The sequence below is a fragment of the Pongo pygmaeus genome, chromosome X (assembly GCF_028885625.2).
Source record: "Pongo pygmaeus isolate AG05252 chromosome X, NHGRI_mPonPyg2-v2.0_pri, whole genome shotgun sequence".
NCBI classification, from domain to species: Eukaryota; Metazoa; Chordata; class Mammalia; order Primates; family Hominidae; genus Pongo; species Pongo pygmaeus.
In genome coordinates, this window is record NC_072396.2 from 1,848,448 (window position 1) to 1,863,065 (window position 14,618).

General features: G+C 47.0%; 1 protein-coding gene across 1 annotated transcript in view; it reads right to left on the bottom strand.

The window, feature by feature from the left end:
• The window catches only part of DHRSX (dehydrogenase/reductase X-linked), a 275,434-nt gene that overhangs the window by 51,769 nt on the left and 209,047 nt on the right, over positions 1 to 14,618 (bottom strand). The window lies entirely within an intron of this gene.

A 14,618-nucleotide genomic window follows, 5' to 3' on the forward strand; every position in this document is an offset into this window, starting at 1 on the left:
CCTCTCAAAGAACTAAAAGCAGATCATTCGCTCGATCCAGCAATCCCACTCCTGGGTATCTACCCAAAGGAAAACAAGTCCTTATATCAAAAAGACACCTGCAGGCCAGGCATGGTGGCTCACGCCTGTCATCCCAGCACTTTGGGAGGCTGAGGCGGGCGGATCACCTGAGGCCAGGAGTTCGAGAGCAGCCTGGGCAACATGGCGAAACCCCGTCTCTGCTAAAAATAAAAAAATTAGCCAGGCGTGGTGGCACGTACCTGTAACCCCAGCTACTTGGAACATTGAGGTAGAAGAATTGCTTGAACCCAGGAGGTTGAGGTTGCAGTGAGCCGAGATTGCACCACTGCACTCCAGCCTCGGTGACAGAGCGAGACTCCATCTCAAAAACAAATAAATAAATTAATTAAATAATCAAACAAAACAAAAGAAAACAAAAATACCTGCATCTGTCTGTTTCTTGCAGCACAACTCACAATTGCAAACATACGGAATCAACCTAAGTACCCCTCCGTGGAGTACTGGATAAAGAAAATGCAACGGAATCCTGCTGAGCCATCAAAAAGAATGGATTTGTGTCATTGGCAGTAACTTGGATAGAACTGGAGGTTATTTTCCTACGTGGAGTCACTCAAGAACAGAAAAGCAAATACACGTTCTCACTTATAAGTGGGCGCTACGCTCTGGGGATGCTTCTGGCATCGAAGGGGCATATGGAATAGAAGAATACACATTAGAGACTGAGGGTGGGGCTGTGAGTGAACCTGTCACCCGAGAAATGGCCACGGTACCCAACAGGTGGTTTTTCATCCCCTGCCTCCCTCCCCCTACCTTCTAGCAGTCAAGAATTTCTGCTCTTTCCATCTTTGTGTCCATGAGTACCCGCTGTGTACCTTCCAGGTAAGAGTCAGAACACACAGTATTTGGTTTTCTGTCTCTGTGCTCGTTCTCTTAGGATAATGGCTTGCAGCTCTGAGCAAATTCCTGGTGACAACAGCATCGTTGGGGAAGGTATCTTTCGCAAGAGCACAGGGGACAGTGCTTCTGTGCAGGCAGGTGACCTGTGCTCCAGATGAATCCGAGCCATGCTCGGGACTCGCCTGGTGGGGAAGCTGCGTGCGAATTCCTGCACCGTGGTGAATGCACCAGCCACGTGCAGGGGCCCTGGATGCTGATAAGTCATTGTTAGTGAGCTACTGAGAGTAATTACATTTATTCCTATTTTATTATTATTATTATTATTATTACTTTGAGGTAAACTCTTGCTCTGTCACCCAGACTGGAGTGCAGTGTTGTGATGTCGGCTCACTGCAACCTCTGCCTCCTGGGTTCAAGCGATTATCCTGCCTCAGCCTCCCGAGTACATGGGATTACAGGCACCTACCCTGATGCCCAGCTATTTTTTGTATTTTTAGTAGAGACGGGGTTTCACCATGTTGGCCAGGCTGCTCTTGAACTCCTAATCTCAACTGATCCTCCCGCCTTGGCCTCCCAAAGTGCTAGGACTACAGGTGTGAGCCAGCCCTAGTAGGGCACCCAGCCCTACTAATATCATTATTTTTTTGGAGACAGAGTCTCGCTCTGTCAACCAAGCTGGAGTGCAGTGTGTCCGTATTTTTTATTTCATTTTTTTTGAGATGGAGTCTCACTCTGTTGCCCAGGCTGGAGTGCAATGGGTTGATCTCGGCTCACTGCAACCTCCGCCTCCCAAGTTCAAGTGATTCTCCTGCCTCAGCCTCCCAAGTAGCTGGGATTACAGGTGTGCGCCACAACACCCGGCTAATCTTTTTTTATTTTATTTTATTTTTATTTTTAGTAGACATGGGGTTTTGTCATGTTGACCAGTCTGGTCTCGAACTCCTGACCCCAAGTGATCTGCCCGCCTCAGCCTCCCAAAGTGCTGGGATCCCAGGTGTGAGCCACCACGCCCAGCCACGCACCCGTATTTTAAACCACAGTGTCACGGAGATGTTTCTAGGCAGCAAACACACCTGAAACGCTGATGTTTACAGAACGAAAGCCTGACACATGCTGAAGGAGAAATTGTTTTGTTGTTGAGTTCTTTGCCAATGGCTTTAGGTATTAATTTTCCTCTTCCTATGTAAGCAGAGCATTGAAAGACCAGATTGGTGCCAGGTAGAGAGATTGGATGGGTGCCTGAGATGCCTGTTAGGAGGCCATTATCGTGGCCTAGGAAGAGATGATGGTACCCCAGAGGAGGGATCGACGGAAGTCAGACATGCAGAATTGAGTACTAGTTAGACAATCGATGGCAAATTCAAATGCCTGTAAGCTTTTGTATGTGTTTTAAATTTTCTATAATCATGTTTTTTTCAGGATCAATAAAATTTTATTTATTTATTGTTGTCAAGTTATTTTTTTCTTTTAAATCAAAGGAACGTATAAAAAAGGTGCACAGGGCTGGGCACGGTGACTCACACCTGTAATCCCAGCACTCTGGGAGGCCGAGGCAGGCAGATGACCTGAGGTCAGGAGTTTGAGACCAGCCTGGCCAACTTGGTGAAACCCCATCTCTACTAAAAATACAAAAAAAAAAAAATAGCTGGGTGTGGTGGCAGGCACCTGTAATCGCAGCTACTTGGGAGGCTGAGGCAGGAGAATTTCTGGAACCTGGGAGGCAGAGGTTGCAGTGAGCCAAGATCATGCCACTGCACTCCAGCCCCAGCCAACAACAGTGAGACTGCATTTCAAAAAAAAAAAAAAAAAAAAAAAGTGCACTCTCCCCTCTCAGGTAACTGCCTCCCACATCTGCACCCCGTAAGCCCTTTTTTGATCCAAAATTAATTATCACATTCTTCTAAGATAACTTACAATTCCAATTTCCATTACCATAGATTTAATTTGCCTGTTTTTTTCCGGGAGGCGGAGGTTGCAGTGAGAAGAGGTTGTGCCACTGCACTCCAGCCTGGGCGACACAGCAAGGCTCTGTCTCAAAAAGTAAATACATAAAATAAAATAATAATTTGCCTCTTTTTTTAAATTTTAATTTAATTTTATTTTTGAGATGGAGTCTCGCTCTGTCGCTAGGCTGGAGTGCAGTGGCACAATCTCGGCTCACTGCCGCCTCCGCCTCCGCCTCCTGGGTTCCAGCAATTCTCCTCCCTCAACCTCCTGAGTAGCTGGGATTACAGGTGTAGGCCACTACGCCCAGCTAATTTTTGTATTTTTAATACAGACGGGATTTCACCGTGTTGGCCAGGATGGTCTCGAACTCCTGACTGACCTCATGATCCATCCACATCGGCCTCCCAAAGTGCTGGGATTACAGGCGTGAGCCATCGCGCTCGGCCTGTTTCTTAAAATTTCAATAATTTTTGGGAAACCAGTGGTTCTGGGCTACATGGATACATTCTTTTGTGGTGACTTCTGAGATTCTGGTGCACAAGTTTTAATCATCAGCAAATATACCGATGTTTCATTGTGATTTTTCTAAGGAATAAAAAAACCCTGTGGCCATGTCAGTGTATTGGGTGCCATCCACATGAGGAGCATTCATGGAATCTGTCTCTTCGCCAACTCTCTTCACTAATTCAAAGGTGGAGAATACACAATAGAACTATCGTTCATTGATCTGCCAATTGAACAGTGGAAAATACACAGTAAAATTATCATTCATTGATCGGCCAATTGAAAGGTGGAAAATACACAGTAAAATTATCATTCGTTGATCTGCCAATTCAAAGGTGGAAAATACACAATAAAATTATCGTTCATTGGTCTGTGCACCTAATGGCATTTTCCTGGGGAGTGGACGCTCAGGGTCACAACCACATGTTGTGCCTCAAGCAGTGAACGCAGGTGAGGTGTATCCTGAACAGGGGAGGAGAAGGGAGAGTTAACCGCTCTCCAAGCGGAGAACTCCAGAGAAAGGAGAGTGGTGGGGATGAAAGGGCAGTCAGAGAGAGAGAGGGAGGGCAAAGAAGAAAGGAAGAGAGAAGGAGAGGGAGGAAATAGGGAGAAAGAGAGACAGAGAAAGAGAGACGGAGAAGGAACAGGGAGAGAGAGGGAGAGAGGAGGAGAGGGAGAGAGGAGGAGAGGGAGAGAGGAGGAGAGGGAGAGAGAAGGAGAGGGAGAGAGAAGGCGAGGGAGAGAGAAGGCGAGGGAGAAAATAGGGAGAAAGAGAAAGAGAGATGGAGAAGGAACAGGGAGAGGGAGGGAGGGCAAACAAGAGAGGGAGAGAGAAGGAGAGGGAGGAAATGGAGAGACAGAGAAAGAGAGACAGACAGAAAGAGAGAGAAAGGGGGAGAGAAGGAAGGCAAAAGGAGAGAGGAGGAGAGACAGGGGAAAGGAGGAAAGAGAGAGAAGGGGGAGAGAGAGGAAGACGAAGGGGGAGAGAGAGGAAGACGAAGGGGGAGAGAGAGGAAGACGAAGGGGGAGAGAGAGGAAGACGAAGGGGGAGAGAGAGAAAGACAAAGGAGATAGAGAGACAAGGGGGAGAGACAGGAAGAGAAAGGAGATAGAAGGAGAAGAGGGAGGGTGTGAGAGAGGAAAACAGAAAGGGAGAGAGAGAAGAAAGGGGAGGGAGAGAAGGGAAAAGGAGGGAGAGACGGAGAGAGAATGGGAGAAAAGAGAGAATGGGAGAAAAGGAGAGAGAATGGGAGAAAAGGAGAGAGAATGGGAGAAAGGGAGGGGGAGGGGAGGGGGAGAGGGAGGGGAGGGGGGAGGGGGAGGGGAGGGGGGAGGGGGAGAGGGGGAGGGGGAGGGGGAGGAGGGAGGGGGAGGGGGAGAGGAGGGAGGGAGAGGAGGGAGGGAGAGAGGGGGAGGGGGAGAGGGGGAGGGGGAGGGGGAGAGAGGGAGAGAAGAAAGAGAGGAGAAAGAAGAAGGGAGGGGAAGAGAGAAGAATGGAGGGAAAGAGAGAGAGAAAGGGAGAGAGAGAAGCGAGAGAGAGAAGGGAGAAGAGAGAGAATAAGGGAGGGAGAGAGAGGGAGAGAGGGAGAAAGGGGGAGAGAGGGAGAGAGGGAGAGAGAGGGAGAAAGGGGGAGAGAGGGGGAGGGGGGGAGAGAGGGGGAGGGGGGGAGAGACGGGGGGAGGGGGGGAGAGGGGGGGAGAGAGAGGGGGAGGGGGGGGGAGAGAGAGGGGGGAGAGGGGGAGAGGGGTTGGGGGGAGAGGGGGGAGAGGGGGTGGGGGGGAGAGGGGGGAGAGGGGGGGGAGGGGGGGAGAGGGGAGGGGGAGAGGGGGGAGAGGGGAGGGGGAGAGGGGGGAGAGGGGAGGGGGAGGGAGGGGGAGAGAGGGGGGAGGGGGGAGAGAGGGGGAGAGGGGGAGGGGGGAGAGGGGGAGAGAGGAGAGAGGGGAAGAGAGGGGGGAGGGGGGAGGGGGAGGGGGAGGGGGAGGGGGAGAGAAAGAGAGGGGGAGAGAAAGAGGGGGAGAGGGGACGGGGAGGGGGGAGGGGGAGGGGGAGGGGGAAGGGGAGGGGGAGGGAGAGGGACAAGAGAGGTCAAGAGCAAAATAGAAGCGGGGACAGGGGTGGATTGAGGAAAGAGAGAGAAAGAGACAGAGAGAAAAAGCAAAAGGGAGACGAAAACTGAGACAGTGAAGAGGTGGAAAGAGAGAATGACAGAGAGAATAACAGAGAGACAGTGGGAGAAGGAGGAGAGAGAGAGACAGAGAGTTACAGAGAGAGAGAGAGGAGAAAAGCATTTGAGTAACTGAAAAACCACTGCTTCTCAACCCACTTCCTAGAATCTGGGGAGGGCGGTGGGAAGGATGGAGCCAGTCCAGGGAGGCTATGGGACCGACGCCCTGAACATCCAGCCTTCTCTGGCAGGGAACAGCCTGCCGCAGAGTCACAGCAGACCACATCCCATGCTGCTGCCAACACCAACACTAAAAGAACATCCAAATGCCTCCTGTTCAGAGGAGGTGCCATTGGGAGAGGCAGGGGAAACCACTACAGAACAGAAAGCTACTCTATCCACAGGAGAGAAGCTCTGGAAAAGAAGCAAACAGAAGGCACGCAGAATAAATGGTCTACACCTGTGCAGACTCAAGGACCCTCTGACAAATGCATGAGCCGTGATGCAACACTTTCCGTCTTCCCAGGAGGGAGACCAGATGACTGTGGAGCCTGATTCACATAGAAAATGCCAGGCGCCCACAAAGACAGGAGATGGCTGCTCAGGTGTCTGTCCACCAAAAAGTGAGTCCTCAGTGAGGACCGGCTCCATTGCACCTCAGTCTTCTGTCGATGCAAAACTGCACACCTGGGCTTCCCCTGAATGAATCTTCCTTAACTCTCATGGGTCTTCTAGGTGCCCTGTGCCCATTTGCTCATTTGAATGAACTCATTAGAATTCATTCATTCATTTGATTTCATTCATTCATTTGCATCATTTGAATTCATTCCTTCCTTTGAATTCACTTGTTCCTTTGAATTCATTCATTCATTTGAATTTATTCGTTTAAATTCACTCATTTGAATTCATTCATTCCTTTGAATTCGTTCATTCCTTTGAATTCACTCATTCCTTTGAATTCACTCATTCCTTTGAATTCATTCATTCCTTTGAATTCACTCATTCATTTGAATTCATTCATTCATTCCTTTGAATTTATTCATTCCTTTGAATTCATTCGTTCCTTTGACTTCATTTGTTCATTCATTGAATTCATTCCTTCATTTGAATTTATTCATTCACTTGAATTCATTCCAATTCCCTCATTTGAATTCATTCATTCATTCCTTTGAATTCATTCCTTTGAATTCATTTGTTCATTCATTTGAATTCATTCATTCATTAGAATTCATTCATTTGAATTCATTTGTTCATTCCTTTGAATTCATTCATTTGCATCCATTCATTCCTCTGAATTCATTCATTCATTTGCATTCTTTCATTCATTCAAATTCACTCATTTGAATTCATTCAAGTGAATGAATGAATTTGAATGAATGAAGAACTGTACCAAAAAAACAGAGTCTTTAGGGCTCTGGCCAGGGAAGAATCATTGTTATTTTTCAGGGTCACCCTGTATCATGGATGTATTTCTTTGGTGGTAGGAAAAATAATGCTTAGTAATTCTTTGTCTCACTAAGAAATTCATCCATTAGAGTTATGGGAAGATGTCTGACAAGGATAAATCTATAAATCCTCTGCAGTTATTAAAAATCTATCAATTTTCAGACATGGGGATGGGAAGCTAGATAAATACAATTTTGAAGTGAATAAACCATAAATAGTGGCTCTGCAGGAGGTCTATTGTTGATTTATTCTTGTGCTTGATAAATCATCACGTTGCCTCTGAGCTTCCCACAGCAGCCAGACAGAGGCAGTTGGGTTCTATTTTCAACCCAATAGCAAATGAAAAAATATTCTATGTCTGAAGTATTTAATGTTTGCAAAACCTTGATTGCTCTAAGAATAAAAAAAGGAAAGCACAAAGTGTAGCTCCTTCTTGCTTTGGAAGTCACCCTTGCTGAGCTCAGCTGGGGCTGTTTTCCATGAGACTTGAGGCACGTGGTTGACTAGCAGCAGTTTTGGAGGGAAGGCTCTGGGGAAATAGTTTAGGGCAGCAGTCCCCAACCTTTTTGGCACCAGGGACCACTTTTGTGAACGACAATTTTCTGAAGAGAGATGGTGGATGTGGAATGTGGGGATGGTTTTGGGATGATTCAGGGGCATGACATTTATTGTACACTTTATTTGTATTATTATTACATTGTACTATATGATGAAATAATTCTACAAGTCACCATCATATAGAATCAGTGGGAGCCCTGAGGTTGTTTTCCTGTGACTAGACAGTCCCATCTGGGAGTGATGGGAGACAGTGACAGATCATCAGGAATTAGATTCTCATAAGGAGCACACAACCTAGATCCCTCGCATGCACAGATCATCAGGCTTTAGCTTTTCATAAGGAGTGCACAACCTAAGTCCCTCACATGCACAGTTCACAGTAGGGTTTGTGCTCCTATGAGAATCTAATGCTGCTGCTGATCTGACAGGAGGCAGAGCTCAGGCAGTCGTGTGAACAATGGGGAGTGGCTGTAAATACAGATGAAGCTTTGCTTGTTCACTTGCCACTCATCTTCTGCTGTGTGGCCAGTGTCCTAACAGGCCATGGACTGGTACTATGACCTGGGGGTTGGACAGCCCTGGTTTAGGGGTCTGCAGACCCCCTACTAGCCTCTTAGACACTAAAAGTACCACCACTGGAGTCCTTCCCTGAGGCTGCCTGTAAATGGAAACTCTATTCACGTAAGTTGACACCAGCAATATCCCAAACATACAATCCAGCAATCTCATTTGCACACAACGAAGAAGAATTCTGATGCACAAACCAATGAGAAAAATCCTTGATTTCTTCTCTAAGTCAAGGTACATCTGGCCCAAACTTCACACACGGGCTGGTGATGAACCCATTCTCAGCGCTGACTGTGTAGAATCCAGCCTCCTCATTTGCACACCACGAAGATGAATTCTGATGCACAAACTAAGGCATGCAATAAATGAGAAAAATACTTTGCTTCTTTCCTAAATTCAGGTACATCGGACCCAGGCCTCCGGCACACGGGCTTGTGCTGAATCCATTCTCAGTAGTGCTGACTGTATAGAATCCAGCCTCGTCATTTGCACACCATGAAGATGAATTCTGATGCACAAACCCAGGCGAAAAATGCTTTACTTCCTCTCTAAATCAAGGTTCATCTGGCTCAAGCCTCCAGCACAAGAGCTGGTGATGCATCCATTCTCAGCACAGACTGTGCCATCGGGCTACTTCTGGCTTGAGGAGCACTTACCCCTGCAGCTTTCCATCCACCCTGGGTACCTCAGGAGGCCCCTTTCCAAGCACATGGGGTTCACGAAGCTCCATGGTTCTGTTGCATTTCCAAGAGAACCAAGAGGATTTGTCAACAAGAGACTGCCTCTCTGCATTTCTGTCTTCTTGCGAAGAGTGCGCAATGGGTATTCAACACAGCCTCCAAAAGTGAAGTCTCCAGCTCTTTTCTAGAAGCTTCTGTCTGAACCCACAGAGGAAAAAAAAAATCCAGACCCTCTGCAACTGAGCTCTTCTCAACAGTGACCCCAGGGACAAAATGAACCTTAGTCAGCCACAAAAACCTACAGGGAGTCCAGGAAAGCCACAGCCTGAGCAACCTCCTGAAAGATGTAGAACAAAAAGATAAAAGGAAGAAAGCGCAAAGTGTTATTTCAAGCCATCATCTTGTAACAAATGGATTCTCATTATCACCTCCTGGAAATGGTGTTCTGAGTAGCACAGGCTGGGGAATTCCAGGGAGGCGTGTGACTTGGGGTGCAATCTTCTCTGTACTTTACACGACTGTGTTGTCATATTGCAAGAGGTGTGTTTTCTAAGGCAGGACATTTCACAGAATGATTATTAATCCAATGTTTGCTTCCTTTGCTAGAGTATGATTTCCATGAGGTCAAGAACCTTGTTTATTATTTTATTTTTCCTGCAAGTGAAGTACGTGAAGGGCAGAGTAGGTAGGTATGGCGGGCTAAATAATGCACAACTCAAGATGTTCAGGTCCACATTATTCATGTAGGAGACAGAATCATGACCCCAAAAATGCCCACATTGTAATCCCCATGTGGCAGACAGAATCATGGCCCCAAAGATGTCCACATCCTAATCCCCATGTGGAAGACAAAATAATGGCCCCGAAGATGTCCACATCCCAATCCCCATGTGGTACACAGAATAATGGCCCCGAAGACGTCCACATCCCAATCCCCATGTGGTACACAGAATAATGGCCCCGAAGACGTCCACATCCCAATCCCCATGTGGTACACAGAATAATGGCCCCGAAGACGTCCACATCCCAATCCCCATGTGGTACACAGAATAATGGCCCTGAAGACGTCCACATCCGAATCCCCATGTGGTACACAGAACAATGGCCCCGAAGATGTCCACATCCCAATCCCCATGTGGTACACAGAATAATGGCCCCGAAGACGTCCACATCCCAATCCCCATGTGGTACACAGAATAATGGCCCCGAAGACGTCCATATCCGAATCCCCATGTGGAAGCAGAACAATGGCCCCGAAGATGTCCACATCCCAATCCCCATGTGGTACACAGAATAATGGCCCCGAAGACGTCCACATCCCAATCCCCATGTGGTACACAGAACAATGGCCCCGAAGACGTCCACATCCCAATCCCCATGTGGTACACAGAATAATGGCCCCGAAGACGTCCACATCCCAATCCCCATGTGGTACACAGAATAATGGCCCCGAAGATGTCCACATCCCAATCCCCATGTGGTACACAGAATAATGGCCCCGAAGACGTCCACATCCCAATCCCCATGTGGAAGCAGAACAATGGCCCCGAAGACGTCCACATCCCAATCCCCATGTGGTACACAGAATAATGGCCCCGAAGACGTCCACATCCCAATCCCCATGTGGTACACAGAATAATGGCCCCGAAGACGTCCACATCCCAATCCCCATGTGGTACACAGAATAATGGCCCCGAAGACGTCCACATCCCAATCCCCATGTGGTACACAGAATCATGGCCCCGAAGACGTCCACATCCCAATCCCCATGTGGTACACAGAATCATGGCCCCGAAGACGTCCACATCCCAATCCCCATGTGGTACACAGAATCATGGCCCCGAAGACGCCCACATCCCAATCCCCATGTGGTACACAGAATCATGGCCCCGAAGACGTCCACATCCCAATCCCCATGTGGTACACAGAATCATGGCCCCGAAGACGCCCACATCCCAATCCCCATGTGGTACACAGAATAATGGCCCCGAAGACGTCCACATCCCAATCCCCATGTGGTACACAGAATAATGGCCCCGAAGACGTCCACATCCCAATCCCCATGTGGTACACAGAATAATGGCCCCGAAGACGTCCACATCCCAATCCCCATGTGGTACACAGAATCATGGCCCCGAAGACGTCCACATCCCAATCCCCATGTGGTACACAGAATAATGGCCCCGAAGATGTCCACATCCCAATCCCCATGTGGTACACAGAATCATGGCCCCGAAGACGTCCACATCCGAATCCCCATGTGGTACACAGAATCATGGCCCCGAAGACGTCCACATCCGAATCCCCATGTGGTACACAGAATAATGGCCCCGAAGACGTCCACATCCCAATCCCCATGTGGTACACAGAATAATGGCCCCGAAGATGTCCACATCCCAATCCCCATGTGGTACACAGAATAATGGCCCCGAAGACGTCCACATCCCAATCCCCATGTGGAAGCAGAACAATGGCCCCGAAGACGTCCACATCCCAATCCCCATGTGGTACACAGAATAATGGCCCCGAAGATGTCCATATCCCAATCCCCATGTGGAAGCAGAACAATGGCCCCGAAGATGTCCATATGCTAATTGCCATGTGGTAGATAGAGTAATGGCCCCAAAGATGTTCACATTCTAAACCTCATGTGGGAAACAGAATAATGGCCCCAAAGATGCCCACATCCTAATCCCATGTGGTAGACAGAATAATGGCTCCAAAGATGTCCACAGCCTAATCCTCATGTGGTCGACAGAATAACAGCCCCAGAGATGCCCACAACCTATTCCCAATTTGGAAGAGTAATAACTCAAAACATGAAAAAATGTCCATGTCCTCATCTCTGGAACACATGAAAATGTGACTTTCACGGCAAAAGGGCCTTTGTAGATGTGAATCAGTGGAAGATCTTGAGATGAGGTGATTATCTGGGATGATCCTGGTGGGCCCCAAATAATCACAATGGTCCTTCTACAAGGCAGGCACAAGAGCAAGAGTAAGTGAAGGAGATAAAAAAAGAGAAGGCAAGATGAGAGAGAGAAGGGAAGAGAAAGGAAGAGAGGGAGGGAGAGAGAGAGAGAACAAGAAAGAGATTCAAAGGTGTCTCATTGCTGGCTTTGTTGTTGTTTTTGTTGTTGTTTTGAGATGGAGTTTTGCTCTTGTTGCCCAGTCTGGAGTGCAATGGCATGATCTCGGCTTACTGCAACCTCTGCCTCCTGGGTTCAAGCAATACTCCTGCCTCAGCCTCCCAAGTAGCTGGGATTACAGGCATGCGCCACCATGCCCAGCTAATTTTGTATTTTTAGTAGAGATGGGGTTTCACTATGTTGTCCAGATTGGTCTCGAACTCCTGACCTCACGTAATCCACCTGCCTCGGCCTCCCAAAGTGCTGAGGTTACAGGCGTGAGCCACTATCATTGCTGGCTTTAAGGCCGGGTTGGAGGCCATGGGTGAAGAAATGCTGACAGTCTTCTAAAAACTGGGGAAGGAAATACTCTCCTCTAGAACCAGTGTCAGCCATAGACTCAGGAATTTCACACTGGACTTACTGGCTTGAGGTGCCTCTGAGGCATTGAGCGAAGGTAAAAGGTCTTAGCATGGAAGAAAGATCTAGATAAGTCTAGGAAGAAGTAAACACAATATGTGCATGAGATTTTCCACAGAAGAGATAGGGTACAGAGATAATCCAACAACAAGACCCTTTTGATTCAAATTCAACCCTCTCCCAGTTTCCAGAATATTTTTTTTTGTTTCTGAGAGCCCTGTGTGCCTTGTTTAAAATCTGTTGAGAAAAGGAACAGAGGAGAATCCTAGGAACGCGATAGCCATTTCAAAAGGTAAACGTGGTGGTTGAGTGATGGAGTATACACCGGTGAGCCTGTGTCAACTGGTGTTAGCCTGTATCCACAGTCACAGATGTGGTTCATATACACATTGCTCAGTAAAATTCTGTTCCCCCCAGAACAGAGTAAGATTCTGCTGGAGAAACATATATCTGAGATTCCTAATTTTTTTTTTTTAAACAGTCTTGCTCTGTTGCCCAGGCTGGAGTGCAATGGTGTGGTCTCGGCTCACTGCAGCCTCCACCTCCCAGGTTCAAGTGATTCTCCTGCCTCAGCCTCCCGAGTAACTGGGACTACAGATGCCTGCCACCACGCCTGGCTAATATTTGTATTTTTAGTAGAGACAGGGTTTCACCATATCGGTCAAGCTGGTCTCAAACTTGTGACCTCAGGTGATCCGCCCACCTCAGCCTCCCAAAGTGCTGGGATTACAGGGGTGAGCCACCGCGTCTGGCCTGAGATTCGTAATTTTTTCTGCTTACTGGTGGATGCAAGCCCATACCAAATGGATGGAAGTAGTTGCACAAAAGTCCTAAGAGGACAGACAGTTCTGTTTTGTGTGTCTTTGTGAAAGGGCACCATGTCATGTACGCATTTCCATCTCCAACTGCTCTGTGATAAAGTGCTCCCATTACTAAGGAGTAAGGGTGTTACACAGAATGAGGAAACGAGACGTTGGGTTGTATAGGATCTCCACAGTGCCTCTAAGTGGTCTCCACATTTGGCGACTTATAATGCTATAATTCTAATCACTTATAATACTGATGGGTCTTCAGCAAAGGAAGTCCACACCCAGTGCTGAGACAGAAGATTCCAAATGGTTGTTGACTGGGAAATCATTTATTCCTGCATAGAAGCTTCAGATCTCACCAGGATGGCAAATATGAAAAATGTTATTCATCTCCAAAGAAGACACAGAAAGTTAAAATCATTCCGGACCTTCCAACAAGAGCCACTAGCATTGATAATACGATGTTTCTTACCAGGCTAACTACATGGAAATGGTGTTGTCTGTAGCTATTTGAGTGGCACTCACACAACACAGCTATGTCTGCACATATTTTTATGCATAAATACATATACATCATACATCAAATACATATACAAATACATATGCACTCACACATCATAGCTATGTCTGTACAAATTTTTATGCATAAATTGGCGTCACACTCTATGTATAGTTTTATATCCCATGCTTCTCCTTTAAACTCTAGCATAATAATTTCCAATTAAACAAGTGGGTTGAGGGGGAAGCGTGGATATTTCATCCACTTTCCTATCCTCCAATCCCATTAATGTTATAGAAAAACATGAAACACATCGAGACAAAAAGAAAAAAAATTAGATGGAAGCTACCACATCTTGGCAGCTGGAAACAGACAGGTATTACAACTTTAGTACAAAGAATAATGCTTTCTCCCTCCTTACAGACATGTCCATATCCTAATCTCCAGAATTTATGAAAATGGTATGTTAGATAGCACAAGGGGTTTTGCAGAATTAAGAATCTTTAATGGTCTAGGTGGGTAATGGAGTAATTACATTGGGTAATCACAAGACTCTTTTGCTGATTTTTTTGTCTGCCATCTGAAGTGTCAATACTTGATAAATATTTCATGTATTTGAAGGGAATGTGCTGTCTCTATGGGCTCACTGTTTGACGTACGTCTGTTCTATCCACTGTATTAATGTCACTATTTATTTCCTCTCTGAATTTCCATTTGGTCTCCATCTGTGAAAGTGAAAGTGATGTGTTAAATTCTACTAGCACACATGTTTTTTGGTGTATTTCTGAGAGCTTTAGTTCTATGTATTTACTTAGTTTGGAGATGTCAATAACTGTACCTCCTCAGTGTGGAGGGTTCAGGTTAACTTTTATAAAAAAATAAAATGGACTGTAGCAGGGGATGAGGGTAATGGGTATCAGTATTATGAGGAGAAACATTAAGTGTTGCAATGACCTTAAGAGCTCAGCATGGCTCAA